This window comes from Canis lupus, chromosome 17, assembly GCF_011100685.1.
Source record: "Canis lupus familiaris isolate Mischka breed German Shepherd chromosome 17, alternate assembly UU_Cfam_GSD_1.0, whole genome shotgun sequence".
Classification (NCBI taxonomy): domain Eukaryota; kingdom Metazoa; phylum Chordata; class Mammalia; order Carnivora; family Canidae; genus Canis; species Canis lupus.
In genome coordinates this window covers 1,092,494-1,112,740 of record NC_049238.1, presented here as the reverse complement: position 1 = coordinate 1,112,740, position 20,247 = coordinate 1,092,494, and the positions used below count along the sequence as shown (strand labels likewise).

General features: G+C 51.6%; 1 protein-coding gene across 15 annotated transcripts in view; it reads left to right on the top strand.

Annotated features, from left to right (window-relative positions):
- Positions 1 to 20,247, top strand: part of MYT1L (myelin transcription factor 1 like) — a 404,563-nt gene that overhangs the window by 213,360 nt on the left and 170,956 nt on the right. For 14 of the 15 annotated variants that reach the window (XM_038560664.1, XM_038560668.1, XM_038560658.1 and 11 more), the window contains one exon: positions 6,339 to 6,481. The exons of the other annotated variant lie outside the window; for it this stretch is intronic. The gene's annotated coding sequence lies outside the window, so the exon portion shown is untranslated. The remainder of the gene's footprint in view (positions 1 to 6,338; positions 6,482 to 20,247) is intronic. 15 annotated transcript variants of the gene reach the window in all.

Below are 20,247 nucleotides of genomic sequence, written 5' to 3'. Positions count from 1 at the left end.
GTCACGTGCGCAGAGACACTGACACATATCAGCCTGGAATATGCTGCTGCTTCTACATCAGCATTTGGAAGCAAACTGTTAAGGAACAAAAAAAAAAAAAAGGAATGAAGGAAAATAGACAGGTCTGGTCTTCTTTAGCCCAAAACGCAGGATTTTCACACAGAAAGTTATTTATGTCTATTTTTCACGACGAGCTATGTTGTTAGATTTCAATCCATCTCTTAACCTATAGTATTGTAATATAGTAATTATGTTACATAATAACTACATAATCATACATGAATATGTGTAAATAAATATATAATGCAATCATGAAATAGTACATAAGATATTAATAGCATATAATACATAATCATATAAAATATGAATGTAATAGGATAATCACCTGAAAGCCTAAACATGAAATAATCAATCATTCTTGAATTTGGGGGCAGTTAGTACTTTTTATTTACATGACCGATTTCAAGCACATTAGCAGTACGTACCCCTGTTAGATGGGGAAGTCAAATGGTTTTCTTCCTTCTATTGTGAACAGCAGTAAGAAAGTTATAATTAATTCTGTAATACGGCCATTACTAACGCGGTGATCTAACACTCAGTTTTTACTTAAAATCACTGATTCACCATAGACTGGGTTGAAATGAGGAACGGGTTTGTGTCCCTGAGGAAGGGAAGCCATGGGCCCCAGCGGGAGCCCGGCCTGGGCGCTGCGCCCACCCCTGCGCCCGCCACGGCCCGCGAGCCCGCCCTCAGCTTTCCTCATCCACCGTCGCAGTATCTGCTCCTCCGGAACCCGGGCCGGGACTCACACCCTGAGCTCCGTGCGCATCGAGAGAAACTCCCAATCAGAGATGGACCACAGCCTCCAAAACTCTCTGGAAGATTCTTTCTGCATAATTCACCCTCTTTCCAGTGGGAGTCATGAGCTTCTTAATCTTCACCTAAAGAACAGTATTATATTCTGGGCACCTCGGCTTTTCCTTTTCTTTCTTTTTCTTTTGCTATAGCGATTCTGAAGGGTTAGGAGCCTAAGAACAAAGAAGATTAAGAATTCTGAGAGACTTTCTTCTTTTTTTTTTTTTTTTGTATTTTTTTATTGGAGATCAATTTGCCAACATCTAGTACAACCCCCAGTGCTTATCCCATTAAGTGCCCCCCTCAGTGCCCATCACCCAGTCACCTTCCCCCCCGCCCACCTCCCCTTCCACCACCCCTAGTTCGTCTCCCAGAGTTAGGAGTCTTTATGTTCTGTCTCCCTTTCTGATATTTTCCCTCATTTTCTCTCCTTTCCCTTTATTCCCTTTCACTATTTTTTATATTCCCCAAATGAATGAGACCATATAATGTTTGTCCTTCTCCGATTGACTTACTTCACTCAGCATAATACCCTCCAGTTCCATCCACGTCAAAGCACATGGGGGTATCCATCGTTTCTAATGGCTGAGGAATATCCCACTGTCCACATAGACCGCAGCTTCCTTATCCATCATCTGTCGATGGACACCCAGGCTCCTCCCACAGTGTGACTATTGTGGACATTGCTGCTGTGAACATCGGGGTGCAGGTGTCCCGGCGTTTTACTGCATCTGTTGGAGAGGATGTGGAGAAAGGGGAGCCCCCCTGCACTGTTGGTGGGAATGTGACCTGGTGCAGCCACTCTGGGAAACTGTGTGGAGGTTCCTCAAAGAGTTAAAAATAGATCAGCCTTACGACCCAGTGATTGCACTGCTGGGGATTCACCCCAAAGATACAGAAACAGGCTTTCCAGGAGAAGTGCCATGAGCCCGGGAAGAGCCTGGATGAGCAGCAGACCAGGTTTCTCTCTGGTGTGGGGCATCCCCCAGCAGGATCCAAGTGCCTCCAGCACCGAGCAGAGAGCAGATGGCTCCAGAAGGCTCCACCCATTACACTACCTGGGAAGGAAGGCCGTCCGGGTGACACGTGGTCGGTGTCCGTGACACACATCTTCTTTGCTACAGGGGACGCAATGCGGGTGCACTTATGAAATGTCCAGTGGGAGTGACAACACAATTACCCAAAAGGCCATTTCGTCCCCCCTCGGTCCCCCTGCGCCCTGGGAAGCCAGGGTTCTGCACGTGGAGCTTCCTACCTGCTGAGCTGGGAAGCCCGTGCGTCCGAGCAGCAGGACCTCCAGAGCTTGGGGCTGGCTCCCCCCTTCCATCTCCCGCCTCCAAGGCATGGCCGGGGGGCCCACTGGAAGCTTGTGTGGGTTTGTAATTCATAGTTCAGTTAGAGGTCGGAATTCCTATAGCTCTGTTACTTCTCTACGAATTAGTGCATCCTCCTCTTCATCTTTGGTCACATTGACATTACGGGAACCCTGGAGAGCCACTTCCTGCAGGAAACAAACTCAGGTTTTGTCGACCATGTGCCTCAAACGTTCTCTGAGGTCATTGAAACAGCAGAACGACACCTGAGCTGTCTTCTCCCCAGGAGCTTGTGAACATCCCATGATGATGATGTGCTTGAGGGCGTCTTGCAGAGAATAAATATGATATTATTGACTATTCTTCCTAGTGATAGAAAAAGAACGAAGATGATTTTTACCTAGTTTTCATCTGTATTTTAAGCTCATTCTGCATATGTTTGTGGGCCAGGCACAATTCTAGACTTCCGAGACCCAGCAGTAAGTTGGATAGCGAGGAGTCCGCCCTGTGGAGCATCATTTTGCAGAGGAAGAAGGCAGACAATAAATGTGTGAATAAATGAATGTATGATCCATTAAGGGGAACTGATTGATTAGACTTCATCAACATTGACACTTTTGCTGTACGACATAGCCTGTCAGGACGCTGAAGTGACAAGCAGCAGGTTGGGGGCAGCATTTGAAAGCATGTATTCAACAGAGAACTTATATCTAAAATGTTCAATGATCTCCCAAAATTCAACATTAAGAAACCCAGTTAGAAAGTGGATGAAAGACATGGACGGACAGGACCCAGAAGACACGCAGACAGCAAATACGCCTGCGAGAGGACCATCCGCGTCGGGAGGCATCAGGGAAACACAGGCGGCGGCCATAGCCGTCAGGATGGCTGGACAAGGATGCAGCGACGGCGGCAGAGCTGCTGAGGAGGCAGGGAGGCCGGGCTTTGCACCAGCCCGGAACGTGCACGGGAACGTAGGTGTGGAGCCAACGTGGAAAACGTGGGCAGATTCTTTAAAAAATAAAACTAAACGTGCCCCTACTGAGGGACCCGGCGATACCCTGAGGCACCCACCCTGGAAAGTGGGAATCTGTCTCCCCACAAACTCGGTCCACAGGTGTCCCTGCAGTGGGTTCACAGCAGCCCAGGACGGCGCACGGCCCAGGTCCTTCAGCCAGTGAACAGCGGGACTTGGCCCGTACTTGCCCCGAGCCCTGTTGATACAGCAACGCTCTGGAGGAGTTTCCAGGGAAGGAGGCTCGGTGAAAAAAAGCCAGTCCCTAAAGGTCAGGGACATTCTGGAGATGACAGGATGACAGGACTGGAGGACCCATGAGTGGTTGCCAGTGGAACTGGGTGTCGTTCTACAGGGCAGCAGGAGGGACCCGAGGGGAGGGAAGTTGTGTCTTGGGCATGGTGGTGGGTATGTGCATGACACGGGGACAGGGTCACAGGGGACGGACCCCATGCACGCACACAGGGATAGGGTCATGGGGGACGGACCATGTGCATGCGCATGGGGAGAGGGGCACAAGGGACAGACCATGTGCACGCACACGGGGACGGGGTCACAGGGGACAGACCCTGTGCACACACACAGAGACGGGGTCACGGGGGATGGACCATGTGCACACACACAGATACAGGGTCATGGGGAATGGACCACGTACACGCACACAGGGATGGGGTCACGGGGGACAGACCCTGTGCATGCACACGGGGACAGGGTCATGGGGGACAGATCCCGTGCACACACACTGGTGAGCACAGGCACACCTGGGCCATTGGGCCAAGGTCTGCAGGATGATCCGGCCTCAATGTGGTGCTTGGGGTCCACGTGTTACAGTTCTGCAGGGTCCCGTCGTTGGAGAGTGTGGGCTCTGGGTGGGGGGATCTGCACTTGTCTCAAAACTCCTTACAGCAGGACGCCTAGGAAGCTCACGGGTGGCTCAGTGAGTTAAGTGTCCGCCTTCGGCTCAGGTCATGATCTCAGGGTCCTGGGACTGAGCCCCGCGTCGGCTCCTTCCCTGGTCAGCTCAGCGGGGAGTCTGCTTCTCCCTCTGCCTCTCTCCCACTCATTCTCTGCCTTTCTCTCAAATGAATAAACAAAATCTTAAAAAAAAAAAACACTTTAAAACAAATAAAAACATACAATGATGTCACATCATGACAGATGGCATCCAGCAAAGCCCATAGGTTCCCCCGTGAGTGACAGCAGGTGGGGAATCGCCGGGAAAGCTCTGGGTGAGGGCGGAGTGGGGCCGAGGGTCTGGAGGCCCACCTGGCCTGTGCCGCTTGGGTTTTGCAGCTCAGCTCCCTGCTAAACGCTGCACTCACGAGCTCATCCTGGGAATTCCATTATCAATTATCACAGGCAGCACATGTGACAGAAAACTGTGAGCAGCAGGAACCGTTGTGCATAATCCTTCCTCCTGCCCCTGCATAATTGGGAAAAGGTGACGCCCTCTGAGATCGCGTCCCTAAGGGAAGCCACTCGGGATCGTGCTGGGAGTTCTCACGTAGTGAGAGGTCTGTAGTTCAAAGAAGAGGCATCTCAGCTCGCTCCGTTCTATTTTTTAAATTATCTTTTTAAGAAGGAATTTCTGTTTTCCATACCAGTTGCCGTAAATCAGAACATTTATATTCGCTTTGTGAGAAGCTTCGAACTCTTCAAGGGCGTCTCACCGATAATCCGTTCGCCGGCGACTTTTCGGCCCACACCTCGTAAGGACTCAGCTGAAAACACCGACAGCCGGGGCCTCCCCCTCTTCGGAGCAGGGCGGGTGTCCGGCGCTGTGTGGCCCACGGCCCGTGAGCCCAGGGGACCGGGACAGGCGCTGGCCGCCCCCTCTAGCGGGCTGGGGGACGGATGGTGACACCTGCAGGAAGCCTCCGAGGAAGGCTGTGGCCGGCTGGGTGGAGGTGTGAGAAGCCGCAGGATTCCCCGTCGTGTCCGTGGAGAGTACAGCGTGTGCCAAAAGAAACCCCTTCATTTGGTCCCCATGGCTCTACTTTGTAGATCCCTCTCACTTTGAGGGAAACCTATTCTTTTTCCCAACCATTTTCGGATGGACGCGCTGTCAGACTTCCGTAACCGGTACACTCTCCAGGGCTCTCCCCCCATGACCGGCCGTGAACCCGAGGGCTCCCCAAATAATGGGAGAACAGGAGATGCTTAGGGTGATACAGGCTTCATTTCTGGGATTCCCCAGAAGAGTAGGACATTGTGTGTAAATTACTTTAACATAATATTTTATGAAGATGCGATTTTTTTAACAAGGTGCTGGCCTCGGATGGAGTGACTTTGATCGTTAATATCCTATCATATTCACGCGTTTGCAACCACCTAATTGTTTTGCTTTATGTCGGTTCATTTATGAGATGTATTTAAATTTATGTATTTGACTTTCTGCATTTGGTGAGAAAAAACATGCATTTTCATAAAACCACCGTACCGAGTACCATCCAACCCATTCTTAGCCAACTTAGTAAGCAGCATCCCAGAGCGTATTCCAGAGACTATAAATCCCGACCATAGAAGATAAGGCATAAAGTCCGTTATGGACAGTATATTTGGGTGTAGCTTTATAGATACAGCAAATACAAAATGTAAATTATTACTTTAGATTGTATTTTATTTTTTAGTTCGCAACTAACATGCTCTTGTGAGATATTTGACATGGGAAGGACGGCAGCCCATGTGTGCCTGTCGGGGGAGGGCAAACATAAGGGCGCGGGTGGCACCTGGGGTGACCTGAGCTGTGCGCCCGTGCGGACGCAGCACCGTGCTTCTGTAATCAGCCCCCGCAGCGTCCACGCTGCCCCCGTACTTTTTAGACACAATCACAAAACAGCTCTCATGCTTAATTTTGTAAGAATTTGTTTACGGTTTTGTGTCATTTTCACACCACAGAGTATGATTTGGTTTCTAAGGGACTTCTCTGTGATGAGTCATTTATCGAGAACTCACTGCTGGTGACCGCCGAGGGTCACGTCCACTGTCCCCGCCTGCGGCCTGTCCTGCGTCCACGCGCTTGGCCCGGCCGCTCTCACCCCGGCCGCGTGTGCCTCGCAAGCCAGGAAACCTCCCCGATAACTACATCCCTCGCGTAGAACTTTCTTTCGTTTTGTGTGTCAACCTCATTTCTCTGCCTTTTTATTCTCCCCTAGACTGACGACATCCGGAAGGGGGGAAAAATGTAGTTATTGAACCCAATCAACTGTTTGTGTCTCTGAAATTATCAACAACATCCAGTCGAGGAAGGTTCTGGTCGGTCCCACAGACGTATGGCTGTCCAAGGAGCCACATAAAGGTACGATTCTCTGCCATACTTTTGGCTTTACAAGCAGACAAATGTTTTATGTATCCACTTTGAAATATCTCCCTTTGAAAACCATAAAGATAGGCCTGTAAATACAGGGTGTTTTTAATGTTCTTTAATTTTAATAAACAAGCTCAATATAAAGTCAGAATTTATAGTCCATTGCTAAAGATAGACTCAAATAGTCTTCTGTTATTCAACTGCATCATCCCCAGAATAATTTCATAGCCACACTAATAGGTCTGTTCACCCTTTGGCAGTTCTACAGAAACTCCTTGGTGTGAAGCTCTTTAAAATCCGATCCGTATTTCCACGATTAGTTCTGTTTGGGGACATTTTATCTTTAAGTAAATTAAGCGGGTCTTTAATTAGGGCCTGGCCTGCGTAGCCCATGGCCTTTACAGGTTGCTGTCAATCCCCGTTATTAAACCTCTCTCGGTGCCACTGTGGACCTTGAGAGCCACGCTCCCTGCAAAACTTTAGGCGATGGCTAAGCTTCCTTTTTAAGAGATGTTTTAAATTGTGGAAAAATACAAACCACATAAAAGTCACCAACTCATCCATTTTTAAGTATACGGTTCAGTGGCATTGACTACGTTTACACCGCTGTGCAGACGTCAGCGCACGCATTTCCAGGACACTCACATCCCCGGACTGGAGCTCTGTGTCCGTGGAGCACTGCTCCCCAGCAAACCCCCCCAACCCGCCGGCCGCCACCCCTGGCGCCCACCAGCCACTTCATGTCTCTGTGAATCTGATGATTGCAGGCAATCACTTCGTACAAGTGCAACTGTACAGGATGTGCCTTCTGTGTCTGGCGTCTTCCACAGGGCACGTGTGGTGGAAGCTCCTCAAGGCCCATCCATGTGGCAGCAGGTGTCAGAACCTTCTTCTTTTTTAGGGCTTCATATTGAGGACTCCCAGTTCTCCACGTCCTCACCAACTCCTGTTGTTTTCCGTTTTCTGAGTTTTTGGTTTCTTTAATAGTTGACATCCCAATGGATGTGAACTGGTACCTCCTTGTGGTTTTTATTTGCATTTCCCTGGTGATGAGAGATGCTGAGCACCTTTTCCTGTGCTCAGTGGCCATTCGAATGTCCCTCTGCCACCTGTACTCCTGTGTCATTTCTAAGAAATCAGCACAGAATCCAATGTCATAAGGGTTCTTCCCTCTATGTTCTCCTAAGGATCTTGTGGTTTCAGCTCTTCTGTTTAGGCCTGTGTTCCATTTTGAGTTCATTTTTGCGTGTGCTGTAAGTGAAAGGTCCAACCTCACTCTTTTGCATGTGGATAGCCAGTTGTCTCCGCACCATTTGTTGAAAAGACCGTCCTCTCCCCATCGAGTGGTCTTGGCTCCCTTGTCAACTCATCTGGCCGTGTACAGGAGGAGTTATTTCTAAGCTCTCTATTCTATTCTATTCTATTCTATTCTATTCTATTCTATTTCTACGTGTCTGTCTTTTTGCCAGTATCTGACTTGGTTACATAGTTCTGTATTAAGTTTTGAAATCAAAAAATACGAAAACTTGGATTTGTTCCTTTTCAAGATTGTTTGGTTGTTTGGGAGTCCCTTGAGATTCCATGTGAGTTTTAGGATGGATCCTGCTATTTCTGCAAAAAAAAAAAAATTAAAAAAGAAAAAGAAAAAAGAAAAACTACATTGGGATTTTGATAGGGATTGAACCGAATCTGTAGATCACATGGCTAAGTTTCTTAATCAGATGGAAATAGGGGTTTTCATACTTTATAGTAATGAATTTCCATAGCCCATTTAGGCTGGTTCCATTGCCTTAAAAATTTTTTTCCCAGTTTGAAAAACAACTCAGATTGTATTATTAGTTTTTTTTTTTTTTTGAGGCTGGTCAGGTGAACAGTTGAGCAATCATATAAGGATGTTGAGTACAAAGTTTTCTAAGATTTTCACTGAGGATGAAGATAGAGTTCTGTTTAATTTATTAAGACACAACGTAGTGAAGGCTTTTGTTCTTTAGCAGTTATTTCATAGTAGAAAGCCACCAATGACATGGAATATTCCACATAGTCTCACCCCGAAGGTAAGCTTGTCTGGCATCCAGGAGTTCTTTGTTCATAATAAGACCATAAAAGACAGATAAAAACAGATACTGTGTGGCATCATCTGAGACCACAGGCAATATTAATGATGGGAGAGGCGCTGTATGAATTGGTGTCATTTTCACCCCTTATGTCAACTTTGATAAAATGACACCTATGAAGGATTGAGCCCCAGCTGAGCACCAGCACTGGGCAAGTCCTGAATTCCTCCCAAACCCCACAGGTCTAAGTGATTATTTTTCCCCTTTCAAAGGCCAGTAAGGGGAAGATTAGAAACCGTAGGTGACCATCCTTGGGTGACATGAGTAAGTGGCCACGACAGTACCTGGCCTACAAGAGAATTTTGGTAAGAAATCCAGATTTAGCACAAATTACTAATTCCAAGTAGCCTTGCACTTCAGTGTTTAATCCAAGCCTGTTTCCAACCTGGATGAAAATATTGAGACATTAGCATTAGAATAGGATATGACAAAAAATCACTCAAAGTCTCCTTTCCTGTCACAGGGACCAAGGAACTCATGTGTGTTCATCAGTTTTTTCATCCGTTGCCTGTTTGTCACACTGTTGAATGCTCTCTTTGTGCCAGAATTGCCACAGTCTCTGGAGGTATAAAAATGAATGGGACACAGTCATTGTCCTCCCAGAATTCAGAAATTGAACAAATGTAAGGTGCGGTAAGGTCAGTGAGACCAGCCCACACAGTCCTCCCTCAGAACCAAACGTGTGCCTTTTTTCCTTCTCTGCTCCAGAGCCGAGTGCACACCCCAGCCCCATGAGGCACTGGGTCCCTTCCCATAGAGTCCACAGTGGTCTGGGTGAGATGATTTAGGAAGCGCAGAAGAGATGTGAACTCTGACGCAAGATGCCAAGGATGTCTGTGTAGAGGAGGTGACCCCAGGCCTGGGTCTTCAAAGTTAAGTTCAACAAATGGATAAATATAGGAGTGGCTTTACTATGCAGGGGAATATACAAAACTCAGATCTGGACCCAAGGCACAGATGTGGATACTTGGCATGTACAGCAACACAATAGGATGAAGGGCTTTGCTCCTGGTGACTTGGGCTTGGGGTTCATTAAATGAGTCTGCGTGCTGTATGATACCTGGGGTCCACAGGAGAGAGAATGTTTCCCTTCAGATGAAGGGTATAGAGTGGCCCACCCTAAGGATTTGTTTACCTGCCTTCAACCCTAGAGATTGGTCACTGCTGTCTCTCACCTGTCCACCTCTCTCCCGACCTCCAGCACCAGCATTACCATATTCAACTGTCCTGATTCTAGTTGAGCTGCTGCTGTGCAGCTGTTCGAACGGTAGATTCTCAGGATTGTTCTTTCATTGATGCTACTCATTAGATTACAAGTCAAATTGGGAAACATTCAGGTGGAAGGGCCCTGGTCCCGACCACCCTTGCTACGCAGAGACTCTTCTCCCTCCCTTGTGATTCCACCTCTGTCCTCCATGCACCATATTTCCCATCCAGGCAGCTAGCTTCCTTTCGCATCCCCAGTGAAAGAAGGACTTTGGGGCTTGCTCTTATGGGAAAAATAAAAGTGCCATAGAACAAGATTTAGATTTAGGGCAATTTTTTTGTCCTAGTGTGTCCCAATTAGCCACTGTGATTGCTGAGCCATGAACACCTGTGGCGTCTCTGCAGCTGGCGCTCTAGGAAATCCAATTTCCTCTGAACTAGAGCCCAAAGAGAAAATCACACTCTGCATCCAATTTCCATGCTAAAGACTTTACTTAAAATAAAATCAATATCTGTTTCCCAAAAAATGTCGTGAATTGTGTTCTGAATGGCGACTATTTTAAAGAAAAGTGTATTGTGCGCCCAGGAGGAGGAATCTGCTGAAATAGTTCAAACTTTATAAATCTGTGTTCTTTGACCCGTTGAAATGAATTTCTTTAGGACAATTGACGAATACCAGTAGGTTTCATTCTAGCACCGCCAATAACCGTTTGTATGCCTTGGGGCAAATCACATCAAATCGTGATTTTTTTTTCTGTAGACTAAGGGTAAAGGGTTAAATCAAATAGACTAAGGGTTTACAGGAAAGCGTGTGAACTGCACACGGTGACAATGGTGGCTGAATCCCCCACGTGCAGACTGGGGTCCCAGAGTGCCCTTGACATTGCCCTCGTCCTCAGGACAGGCTGGGAGGTTGTTGTCATTCTTTTCTATCACTTATATTAGAAGAAACTGATGTGCAGGGGGGTTAACCAGCCTGGTGCAGTTAGTGAGTGACACAGACGGGATTCACCCTGGGTAGGTATTTTCACTTTTCCAGCCAGCCTTCTTTCCTGGGAACTGCCTCTGTCCTGTCCCCAAGCCTAGGCAGATACCACAGGTTTCCATCCTTGTGTCTATTCCACATGTGGTTGCAAAACATCATCTGCGCGCATACGCAACGCACTGTGTGCACATCCACGCACGCTCACCAAAAATCTGCGGAACTGCTGGGTTGCCACTCAGTCTCCCTGTTTTGCCTCCCGGCACGGCATTGTTCATATAACTCACAATTCACCACTGTCTGACACGCTTCCCCAGAAAACAACCACAAAATCTGAGTCATGCTTCGTCAGGATCATCTCTAACTCATGACATAATGCCTTCTGATTGTTTTCCTAGGGATCCATTCATCTTGCTTAGATAATTCTCGCGACTCCTGTTACCCTCCGTTTTAATAATATTTGTTACATGTGAGGTCATGAAATCTCCTGGAGGGTGAAAAAAATACATGAAGGTGCTTGAGCTTTGATTTTTCTGGAATTTAGGTTAGAAAACAGTAGGAATTTGCATTTCTCGTGGCTTGTATCAAGGTCATGGACCGCCGCTCTCTTGGAAAGTAGGATACAAACTGCTAATGCCTGCTCCCCTGCCCCGCAGTGTGACAGAAACCGCAAATCATGAAGTTTCCTTCTTCCCAACAGAGAACAATCACCTGCATCCAGTGGGCGTTTTGATTGAAGGGAAGTTGGGAAGTAGGCAAGGTCACGCGGAACCGTAGATCACGGAGGGGACTCTGGTCGCGGGGCGGCCGTGGATCACAGAGGGCTTCCGAAGGCCCGGGTCCCCCCGCGGAGACCGCCGGTCGCCAGGCCGGAGCTTCTCTGCGCTGGAGGGCCCGGCGCCCTGAGGGGAGGTCGGTGTGTGTGCCGCCCTCCGTGTGGACGCGGTCCTCACCCATCGTGTATGATGAGCCCGGGAGGCGCCAATGAGGCCTTCATGCCCCTCAGGCCCTGGGGAGACTTGGTTTTCCCACACGAGAGCTTCAGAGTTTGAAAGCCCTTTCCTGCTTTTTACCCCAGGGGTTGATGGGGAGGCTTTCAAACCCAAGGATGCCAGGAGGGCACAGCGTTCCCATCAGGGGACCCTCAGGCTGCTACACTGGTTCCTGACCTCGTGAAATGGTCGTATGAGTTTGGGGGAATGATAGCGGGGTGCTATAGCATCGTCCCTGCGCTCACTAGTACCATCTGTTCTGAACATCAGACTGGTTACACAAGTTTCTAAAAAAAAAAAAAATCCCCAAAAAGCAGAAACACCGATGGGGCAGGTGCTGTGTGTGTGAGACTTGGCTTTGCGCGTGGCTTGTGCCCTACGGGAGCTTGCAGTCCGGGCTTCGACACACTCCACGGTGTACACGAGAGAACCACAGTGCTTGGCGGGGACCTTTGCACATCCCTGTGGAGACTAAAACTATAATTACCCCCCAAAACCCCGCGTCTGGTCCACAATGTGTGTCCTAGAGCCTTGGTGGGAGATTTCGTGGTGCTGGTTTAAGTTTAATACCAGCTTTGTTTACTAATTTTTATATCTCTTCCTTAACGATACTTTATGTCCTTTCCTCGGTCATAATCTTTGTTTGACAAAAACATTGTGCACCCTCTTATTTATAAAGATCTTAACGTTAGTGTGTTTGGAGAAGCACATTCTGCTTAAATAACGAGTAACATCTCCCATTTAAGCTTTTCGTAATTAAACCTCTCGCCTGCTAATGTCAATAGTTCCTTCTATGTGTAACCCAAATTTTTGTCATCACAAAGAAGTGGTGTGTTGAGTTTTTTTTAAAAAAATTTTATTTATTTATTCATGAGAGACACCCGGGGTGGGGGGGCAGAGACACAGGCAGAGGGAGAAGCAGGCCCCCTGCAGGGAGCCCGATGCCGGACTCGATCTCAGGACCCTGGGGTCATGCCCTGGGCCGAAGGCAGATGCTCAACCGCTGAGCCACCCAGGCATCCCTGGTGCGTTGAGCTTTTAAATTTCCCTCCAGACGATGGAAACTTGTAAGGATTCACTATCCTAATTCTTGTACAGCCAACGCCCCAAAGAATGCCAGTACCTAGTGACGTGGAGTCAGCTGCTCAGTCCCAGGGGATTGCCACGTGGCCACGTGCCATAGGAGGTTCTAGAGTAGCCATCCATCCATAGGAGGGACTTTTTTTTTCCTTTCCTTTTTTTTTCTTCCAAGGCATCTTCATTAGCCTTGTAGACATGTTCTGATTTGACCACGATAAGAATCACGCCAGCCCTCATCTCATTGGCAGGTTTCACGAGCAATTTAAATCCAATGTAAAATTCATGGTTGGAAATTAGAAGATATTTGCCAAAGCATAATGAATGACATATTACAGTCGTGAAAGGGGTGTTACGCAAATAATATAGAAGTGAAATAAATAAACCTTCCCTCATCAAACGCACTTTTAAAATACGGAAATATTCGTGCACGCATTATGTTAGAGTTGCCTTAATAGACAAAACAAATAAACAGGAAACAACCCATTAGAATACAGCAGAAACAGGTAGACAGTGACTTGACGGCACGTTAGAGTCAATAAAAAAAAAAAAAAATACTAAGTGACAATGGGCCGCCGATATGGGGAGAGATTCCAGAGGCGACATAAGCAGCTTTCATACTAGAAACGATGCTCAGCCTCATTAACGTCATAAATCGACATTAGAGGTAGGATGTCACAGCACTGCTTCCCTCTCTGCCAGCAGCAATCGCCAGGTTGGCAGTGGCGGCTTTGGGGAGCATGGCTCACGATGACTCGGAATATCACTGTGTCGCTGGAGCTCAAAAGGGATGTGCCCTTCATACCAGCGACTTGTCTTCCAGGGACTCAGTGCAGGGACAGTCACACGCGTGAGCGGCGTTGCAGTCAGAAAGCTGTGGCAAGTGAGCGTGGCCTCTGCATGGGCCTCCCCGACCCCCTCCCGGACCTGGACGAGCCCTGTGAGCTCTGCAGGCCTCGGCTCCCCTCTCCGGTGTATGTCAGGATATGTCAGGAACCGGATGTTTGCCTCGGAGGGTCGTAGAGAGGACTGAATTCATTAAACGGCGTGTGTCACATCGTGAGCATTTTAGGAGAGTTGGATATTTTCATGACACGCATTGTGGACTTATTTGTAAGAGCAGGATTTTAGGGGCAAGTTAGGTGTGCGTGCTCAGAAGTCTGATAAATTATGCTGTATTTGTGCAAGAAAATAGTATGAATTCATTTTTTATTTTTTATTTTTTTAAAGATTTTATTTATTCATTCATGAAAGACAGAGACAGGCAGAGACAGGCAGAGGGAGAAGCAGGGTCCTCACAGGGACCCGGATGCGAAACTCGATCCCAGATCCTGGGATCATGACCTGAGCTAAAGGCGGACGCTCAACCACTGAGCCACCCAGGCGTCCCGAATTCATGTTTTTAAATGGAGGCGCTTGTAGGAACCTAGGCCAACATACAACGTGAGACGAAAAATTGCAGAGTGCAAACCCAAGCGTGCAGTGCTGCCGCGAGTGTGTTCGCAAGCATGTTTATCCACAGATGCTTGTCAGTGTGTCAGACGCCCGGGGAAGGAGACACCAGGTCCCACGGAGGAAAAGCACTAGCCCCCGTGGGGAGGTCCATGTGGATTCCTCTTTAAGGTCATTTACATTTATGTTCACAAGTGTCCGTGGAGAGACCGCGTGTGACCCACGGCGCAGAACCTGCAGAGGGTCCCGAAGAGAGGCCGGACGGCCCCGGGGCCTCACATGCTGCCAGCCCCACAGCAGGCGGGGGGTGCAGGGGTGGGCACGGAGTGCCGGGTAACATCGTGCTGGATGCAAGGACGGGCCCGGTGCCTGGGAAGAGAAGGCGTCCTGGAGATCCTGACGTTGAGCAAATTTGGGAGTAGTAGAGACGCACGGTCCGGCAGCCGTCACGGCGGCAAGAGGACCGCTCTTACCTGGAGAAGGGGCCACCTGTGTGACTTCTGATGTGCACGTCGTGTGACCATAGGAGCAGGGACGGGGAGAGGAGGACAGTGGAACTGATCTATGACACAGACACGTCGTCCTAGGAACAAAGGCGACTGTGAGAGTGGGGTGGGGAGAGGACCGTGCGCGTGGCCTGGGGCCCTGTGCCGCATGGCCAGCAGCTGGGTGGCCGGGAGGAGGCCGGGGCGGTGTTCGACACCCTTGCCACTGTGCACCTGCCCCCTGCGCTGCCCGGCGGGGACCTCCCCGGCCCTTGAGCCCCCCGAGTCCCCCGAGCCCGCCGCCGGAGCCCTGTCGGCCCAACGCGTCGCCGCCAGGCGGCCTGCCTGCGGGGAGCCTGCCCCGGAATCGGGAACACGTGCACGGTGATGGATGAGGCTAATCTGCCGTCATTTCACGGGAGATTTACGTGCGTAGCTCTCGTTAGCGCTGATGGGAGCTGCTGGCATAGATCTCACGCGCGAAGGTAAGGGGAACGCCCGGGCTTCTCTTACTCTGGGTCGGCTCTCCCGCTCGGCCTCCTTCCCTCCCGCATGCGGGGCTGGCTCCCGTACCCCCGCGGCCGCTGGCGCCCCTGGCGCCCCTCATTTACATGGAAATGGCCCGTAAACAGGGCTCTGAACCCACATGTTTGAACACCTCCTACTTGTGCCATCATCTTGCAAGTACAGATACCCAATTAGTGCAGCCGATCCAACAAATTTCCATGTGTCACTTGTACCTGCTGCGAGTGTCATTCTGCTCAGTGATAGCAGGGCTCGCATCCCAAAATAGAGGCAGGGGGCAGAGGGACGGGAACACTGAGTCCTTGTTGTGAACTGAATCATTTTTAAAGTGACTACAGATACCAGTGCTTTCGGACGCGCCGGCCTGGCTACGAGGGCGGGGCTGGGTCGGGGAGGAAGGCTGGACTCGGCCGGCCGCCCCAGGGCCCTCCCTTCCGCAGGTGCGTCACCTCAAGGCCAGGCTCCCGCGGAGAGCTGGAGGCGCCTGGGGAGGACGTTGGGCGTCCCGAGCACGGGCTGCACCCCACCTTACGTCTGCACACCAGCAGCTCCCAAGCCTGCCCTGCACGTCCTTCATTACGCATTTCCCTTCGGTGCCCCTCACCCCGTACCAGGCCCAGAGCTCCGGGAGCCCGCGGCGGGTGGTGGCGGCGGGAGAGAGCTCCTCTCGCTGTGGCTTCGCCTGTGAAGCGACGTATAGACGGGTTCGCCCGTGTGCATGGGCAGGACGCCGTGATGCGTGAGGAGGACCCGCGTCTGAGCGAGACAGGTGCACGTGTGTTAGCAGAGAGGCGACAGTGGAGCCGTGACCGGAGCAGTGGGACCCAGGGGACCAGCCTCCGTTAGCGCAGCTGACAAAGAAAGGAAGGGTACTCCTTGTTGTTTTTTTAAAGACCCATTTGGTGGAATCGGTTTCTGTTCACCAAAATCCTGAAGGCTGTGTCTTCCTCTGTAATCAGATTCCCCTGTGGCTCAATTCTTATATTCTTTTGAACAAAGATGGTTTTTTAAACTGGTTTTGGTTCCTGTGTGGGTAGTTGGAGAGCTCCGTGTGCCTGCGCACCTGTGAAGAGGTGTGGGCCGCGGGGCCAAGGCCTGCCCTTGCCTGTCAGGCTCACCTTGCAGGGCGGAGGGACAGGAGGAGGAGGAGGCAGGGGAGTGAGGGACGGGTGCCAGCAGGATGACCCTGAGGAGAGAGGGGCCCCCTGACGTCCCACAGGAACCGGGGCCGTCCCTCAGTTATCCGGCGACAAGGACAGGGCAGAGGGGTCATTGGAGCTCGGGTGGCATCTTCTAATAGTGTCTGTCTTCTCGGTGAAATAGGAAGTGACGTCCTCCCGACCACGAGGAGAGGAGGGACGCGGATGTGGTCGGGGGAAGGGAGGAGGGCCTGTGTCACCAGAGACCCCGGGGGGGCGCATCCCCTGTGCCCTTCCAGCCACTCGCCACTGGGGGTGCGGAGGGACCCCACTGGGGTTAGGCACTGCCGGGGCTGCGTTGAAAGGAGAGACGGTCCAGGCCGCCTGGGGAGCAGGGAGGGCGTGCCGGGCGTCCCACCCTCGATGTGTCTCATGTCCCATGTCCTCGGCGTCCAGGCACAAGGGAAGGCAGGGCTGGGGGTGTGTGGAAGCCACGGGCCTGAGGTCAGTGGAGTGTGTGCCCCCGGCGGGTGTTCAGAAGACAGCGGATGGGAGCCCAGTGACCGGAGAGGGGGAGAGGGCCAGGAAAACCCGAGCTGGGGCCAGAGCGGGCGCGGGAGCCGGGCAGGAGGGGCAGCTGGAGCTGGACCAGAGGCTGGGCCCGGGGGACCCAGGACGTGGTGCAGAAGTCACTGGGGATGGTGCCTGCCCGGAGACAGTCCTCGGAGGTACGCAAGGCCCCCAGACTGCAGGGCCCTGGGGAGTCCCTGTCCTGGATGAGCTGAGACCCATGGCTGTAGGGCCCGGGGGAGACGCATGGGGCACAGAGCAGGAGCACCGAGGTGCCGCGCCCGAGGAACCTGTTGCCACAGATGGGCGCCGGGCAGGACACCTGCAAGGAATACCCCGCGACAGCCGCTGGCCCGCTGCCAGAGGGCGCCTCAGGGATAGTGTCCGAAGGGGAGCGAGACGTGGGGCAGGACGGGGACAGGGCGGGTGGGCGGCGACCCCAGAGCCGGGCTCCACGGGCACAGACGCTCCGGGGAGGCTTGTGTTGGGATCCGGGCCGAGCCGCGTGCAGCCCGCAGACCCTGCTCCTCTGCCGGGAGTGACGACGCACAAGACAACCACAAGCGGTTTCGCGGACCCCACTGCCACGTAGCCCTGACCATGCACGATCCATCAGAGCAGCGTTCCCGAGATATTGCTTGGGTGGCCGTCACCGGCACCGCGCGGGGTGGGTTACGCCGCCCGCCCCGTTGGTGCCCTTCAGGGCCAGTGCCGCACCACGGGGGGGAGGACAGAGTCTGACGTGAAGCTGACGTCATGGGAGGTGCCTGGGACAGACGGGAGCCCGCGAAGCAGCCCAAGACACGCTTCCTTCAGAGCGTGTGGAGGTGTTCATGGAGCCATCACAGCAGACGCCAGAATGTTCTAGGGCTGAGGTCCCGCAGGCGAGGACCAGAAGCGGGTTGTCGGCGGGACCTGCTGCAGGCGACTCGGGAAAACGGTCCGAGCTGCCTGGTGCAGGCCCCGGGAGCCCTGGCCTTCCCCCAGGGAGGACCCGAGGGGATGACAGCGGGGCCCCGGCCGCTGCCCCCCACCCCCGCCCTGCAGGCTCCTGCCCCGCACCACGCGGGCGCCGCCTCGGGTCTGGGCACCAAAACATTTGGTAAAAGGCCACGAGTTTCTGTGAAACGGAGTAGCTGTAGCTCGATCCAGTTCACCGTGAACTCCCGGAGCCCAGGCCCGTCCTGCGGCGGCTCCGGCCCGGCCTCTCGGCCCCCACCCAGGGGCGTCGCTCCCAGCGGGCCGTGGGGCTCTCCGGGCCAGCACCCGCTCCCATTCCTGGCAAATTCATGCCACATAACTTGCCTTAACTCCTAGCTTTCTTCAAAGCTTTCATTTAATTAAAAAGACCAGCAACGCATGTATTAATGCAAGAGCCATATATTTTTACGTTTACCTACAGTGTGAAATTTTTATGGCGTAAGACCTCAGGTAGTTTGCATTTTCAGACACTCCTATTCTGATGAGCAAACATGTCTTTCCAGAGAAGGCAGGGCAATCAGGACCGTGTTCTTCATCATGACTGAGTCCCTTCCTCCTGTGGTCTCATTCCACTGTCCCTGTTTTCCCTGCTCCAAAACCCTTGGCCGTGCGCTCAGCATCAGTGATGTCCCCAACGCCACAGAAATCAGCCCATCACTGAGAGCTTTTTGACCCAAAATTGATAAAATTAAGGCGAGAGAAGGGATAGCCATACCTCAGAGTTAATGCTTTTACTTCACAGCCACAAATACCTGCCCCCCAATAACCAGTCCCCCCAAAGGATTCACTCATTAGGAACTGACAGAAAATAAAATAATATCGGTATTTCCCCCAAATAAGCATCACACCTCTTCTACTTCTCCCTGAAAAGAGGCCAAGGGACTCTGCAAGAACGTGTGTCAAGCCCCTTCCAGAACCTGAAAATGTAAATAACAAGTTCATTTTTAATTAATTCTCCTGCCTGCCTGCACACAGCTTCGCATTATAAACGCACAGCTCAGCTCTGGGGCAGAGGGACACCCAGTGTCCAGCGGAAGCCAGCGCCTGCCCAGGGCACGCGGACCCAAGGGAGGGTGGGCTGCACACGGGACCCGCAGAGCTGAGGAGGCCTCCGACGGGCTTCACCTCTGCTTTTCCTCCGTCCAGCCCTCCCATCCCACAGTCCAGCGAGTATTTGTCCCTGAGGACGTGCTGGGTGGACGAGCTGTTCCGCAAGGATCCAGAGCACGGTGTTTAGGGGTAGATAGTTAGCCGCTGCGTGGATCCCGGTCCCTGAACAGACAGGGCAATGCAGCCGATGAAACCCAGGAACCAGGATAAAGGAAATGGGACAGAAGTAGTAACACCACCACGTGTCGCTAGTGTCATCTGTGCACACCACAGGCTGCTCCTCCGTGTGTCATCCTTGCACACTCCAGGCCACTCCTCCTCCACGCAGAGGGGCTGCACAAACTCGTCCATGGCTTTGTTCCTCTGTCTCTCTCCCTCACACATGCACACCTCGGTCTGTTCTCTCTGTCGCCCTCCTGCCTGCTTCCCAGTCCTGTGTCCTCACCGTGCCTCTCTCGTCAGCACCAGACCTAATAATGGCAGCCCTGGTGAGTGCTTCTCATGCTCCCACTGACAATCTCCCACCAAGAAAGCTTTCCTGGCCTTTCCTCACATCCTGGGAAACCAATCAATCCATGGAGTGATTTCTAGACGCAGGAAGAGCAAGCAGGTCCCTTGGGCCTGAGGAAGCTGGGCTCCGGGCCCAGATGTGTCACATCTCTCATTAGAGCCCATCAGGATCCTGCCCAGCGGTCTCCGTCTGTGATGTTTCCATGGGCAGAGAGCCTCACTGAGGTCCAAAGTCCTATATCTGTTCTTATCACTCGTCATGCTCTTCCTTAACAACTCACATTTTCCCCCCATCCGTAAACTCAATTTCAAACCTTCCTTCAGATGGTAAACTCCCCACTTTGTAAGTCAGGGAATGGAGATTCTGATAATTGATGATGCATTTACTGAGATTTTGTAGGACATCTGAAGGTCATATGCAGGATTATCACCAAGTAGCTGTGATGTTGTCCAGACGGAACGCCACCATACCTGTGCGAGAGAGTCATGCACTGCGCAGTGCTCCACAACTACCACGTATCAACCTTAGGAAAGGTGCACCCAGCGAACTTCCCACATTTGGAAGTCCTTATTGGCTTCTGTGTGCCAGTTGCTGTTCTTGGCACTGGGATGTG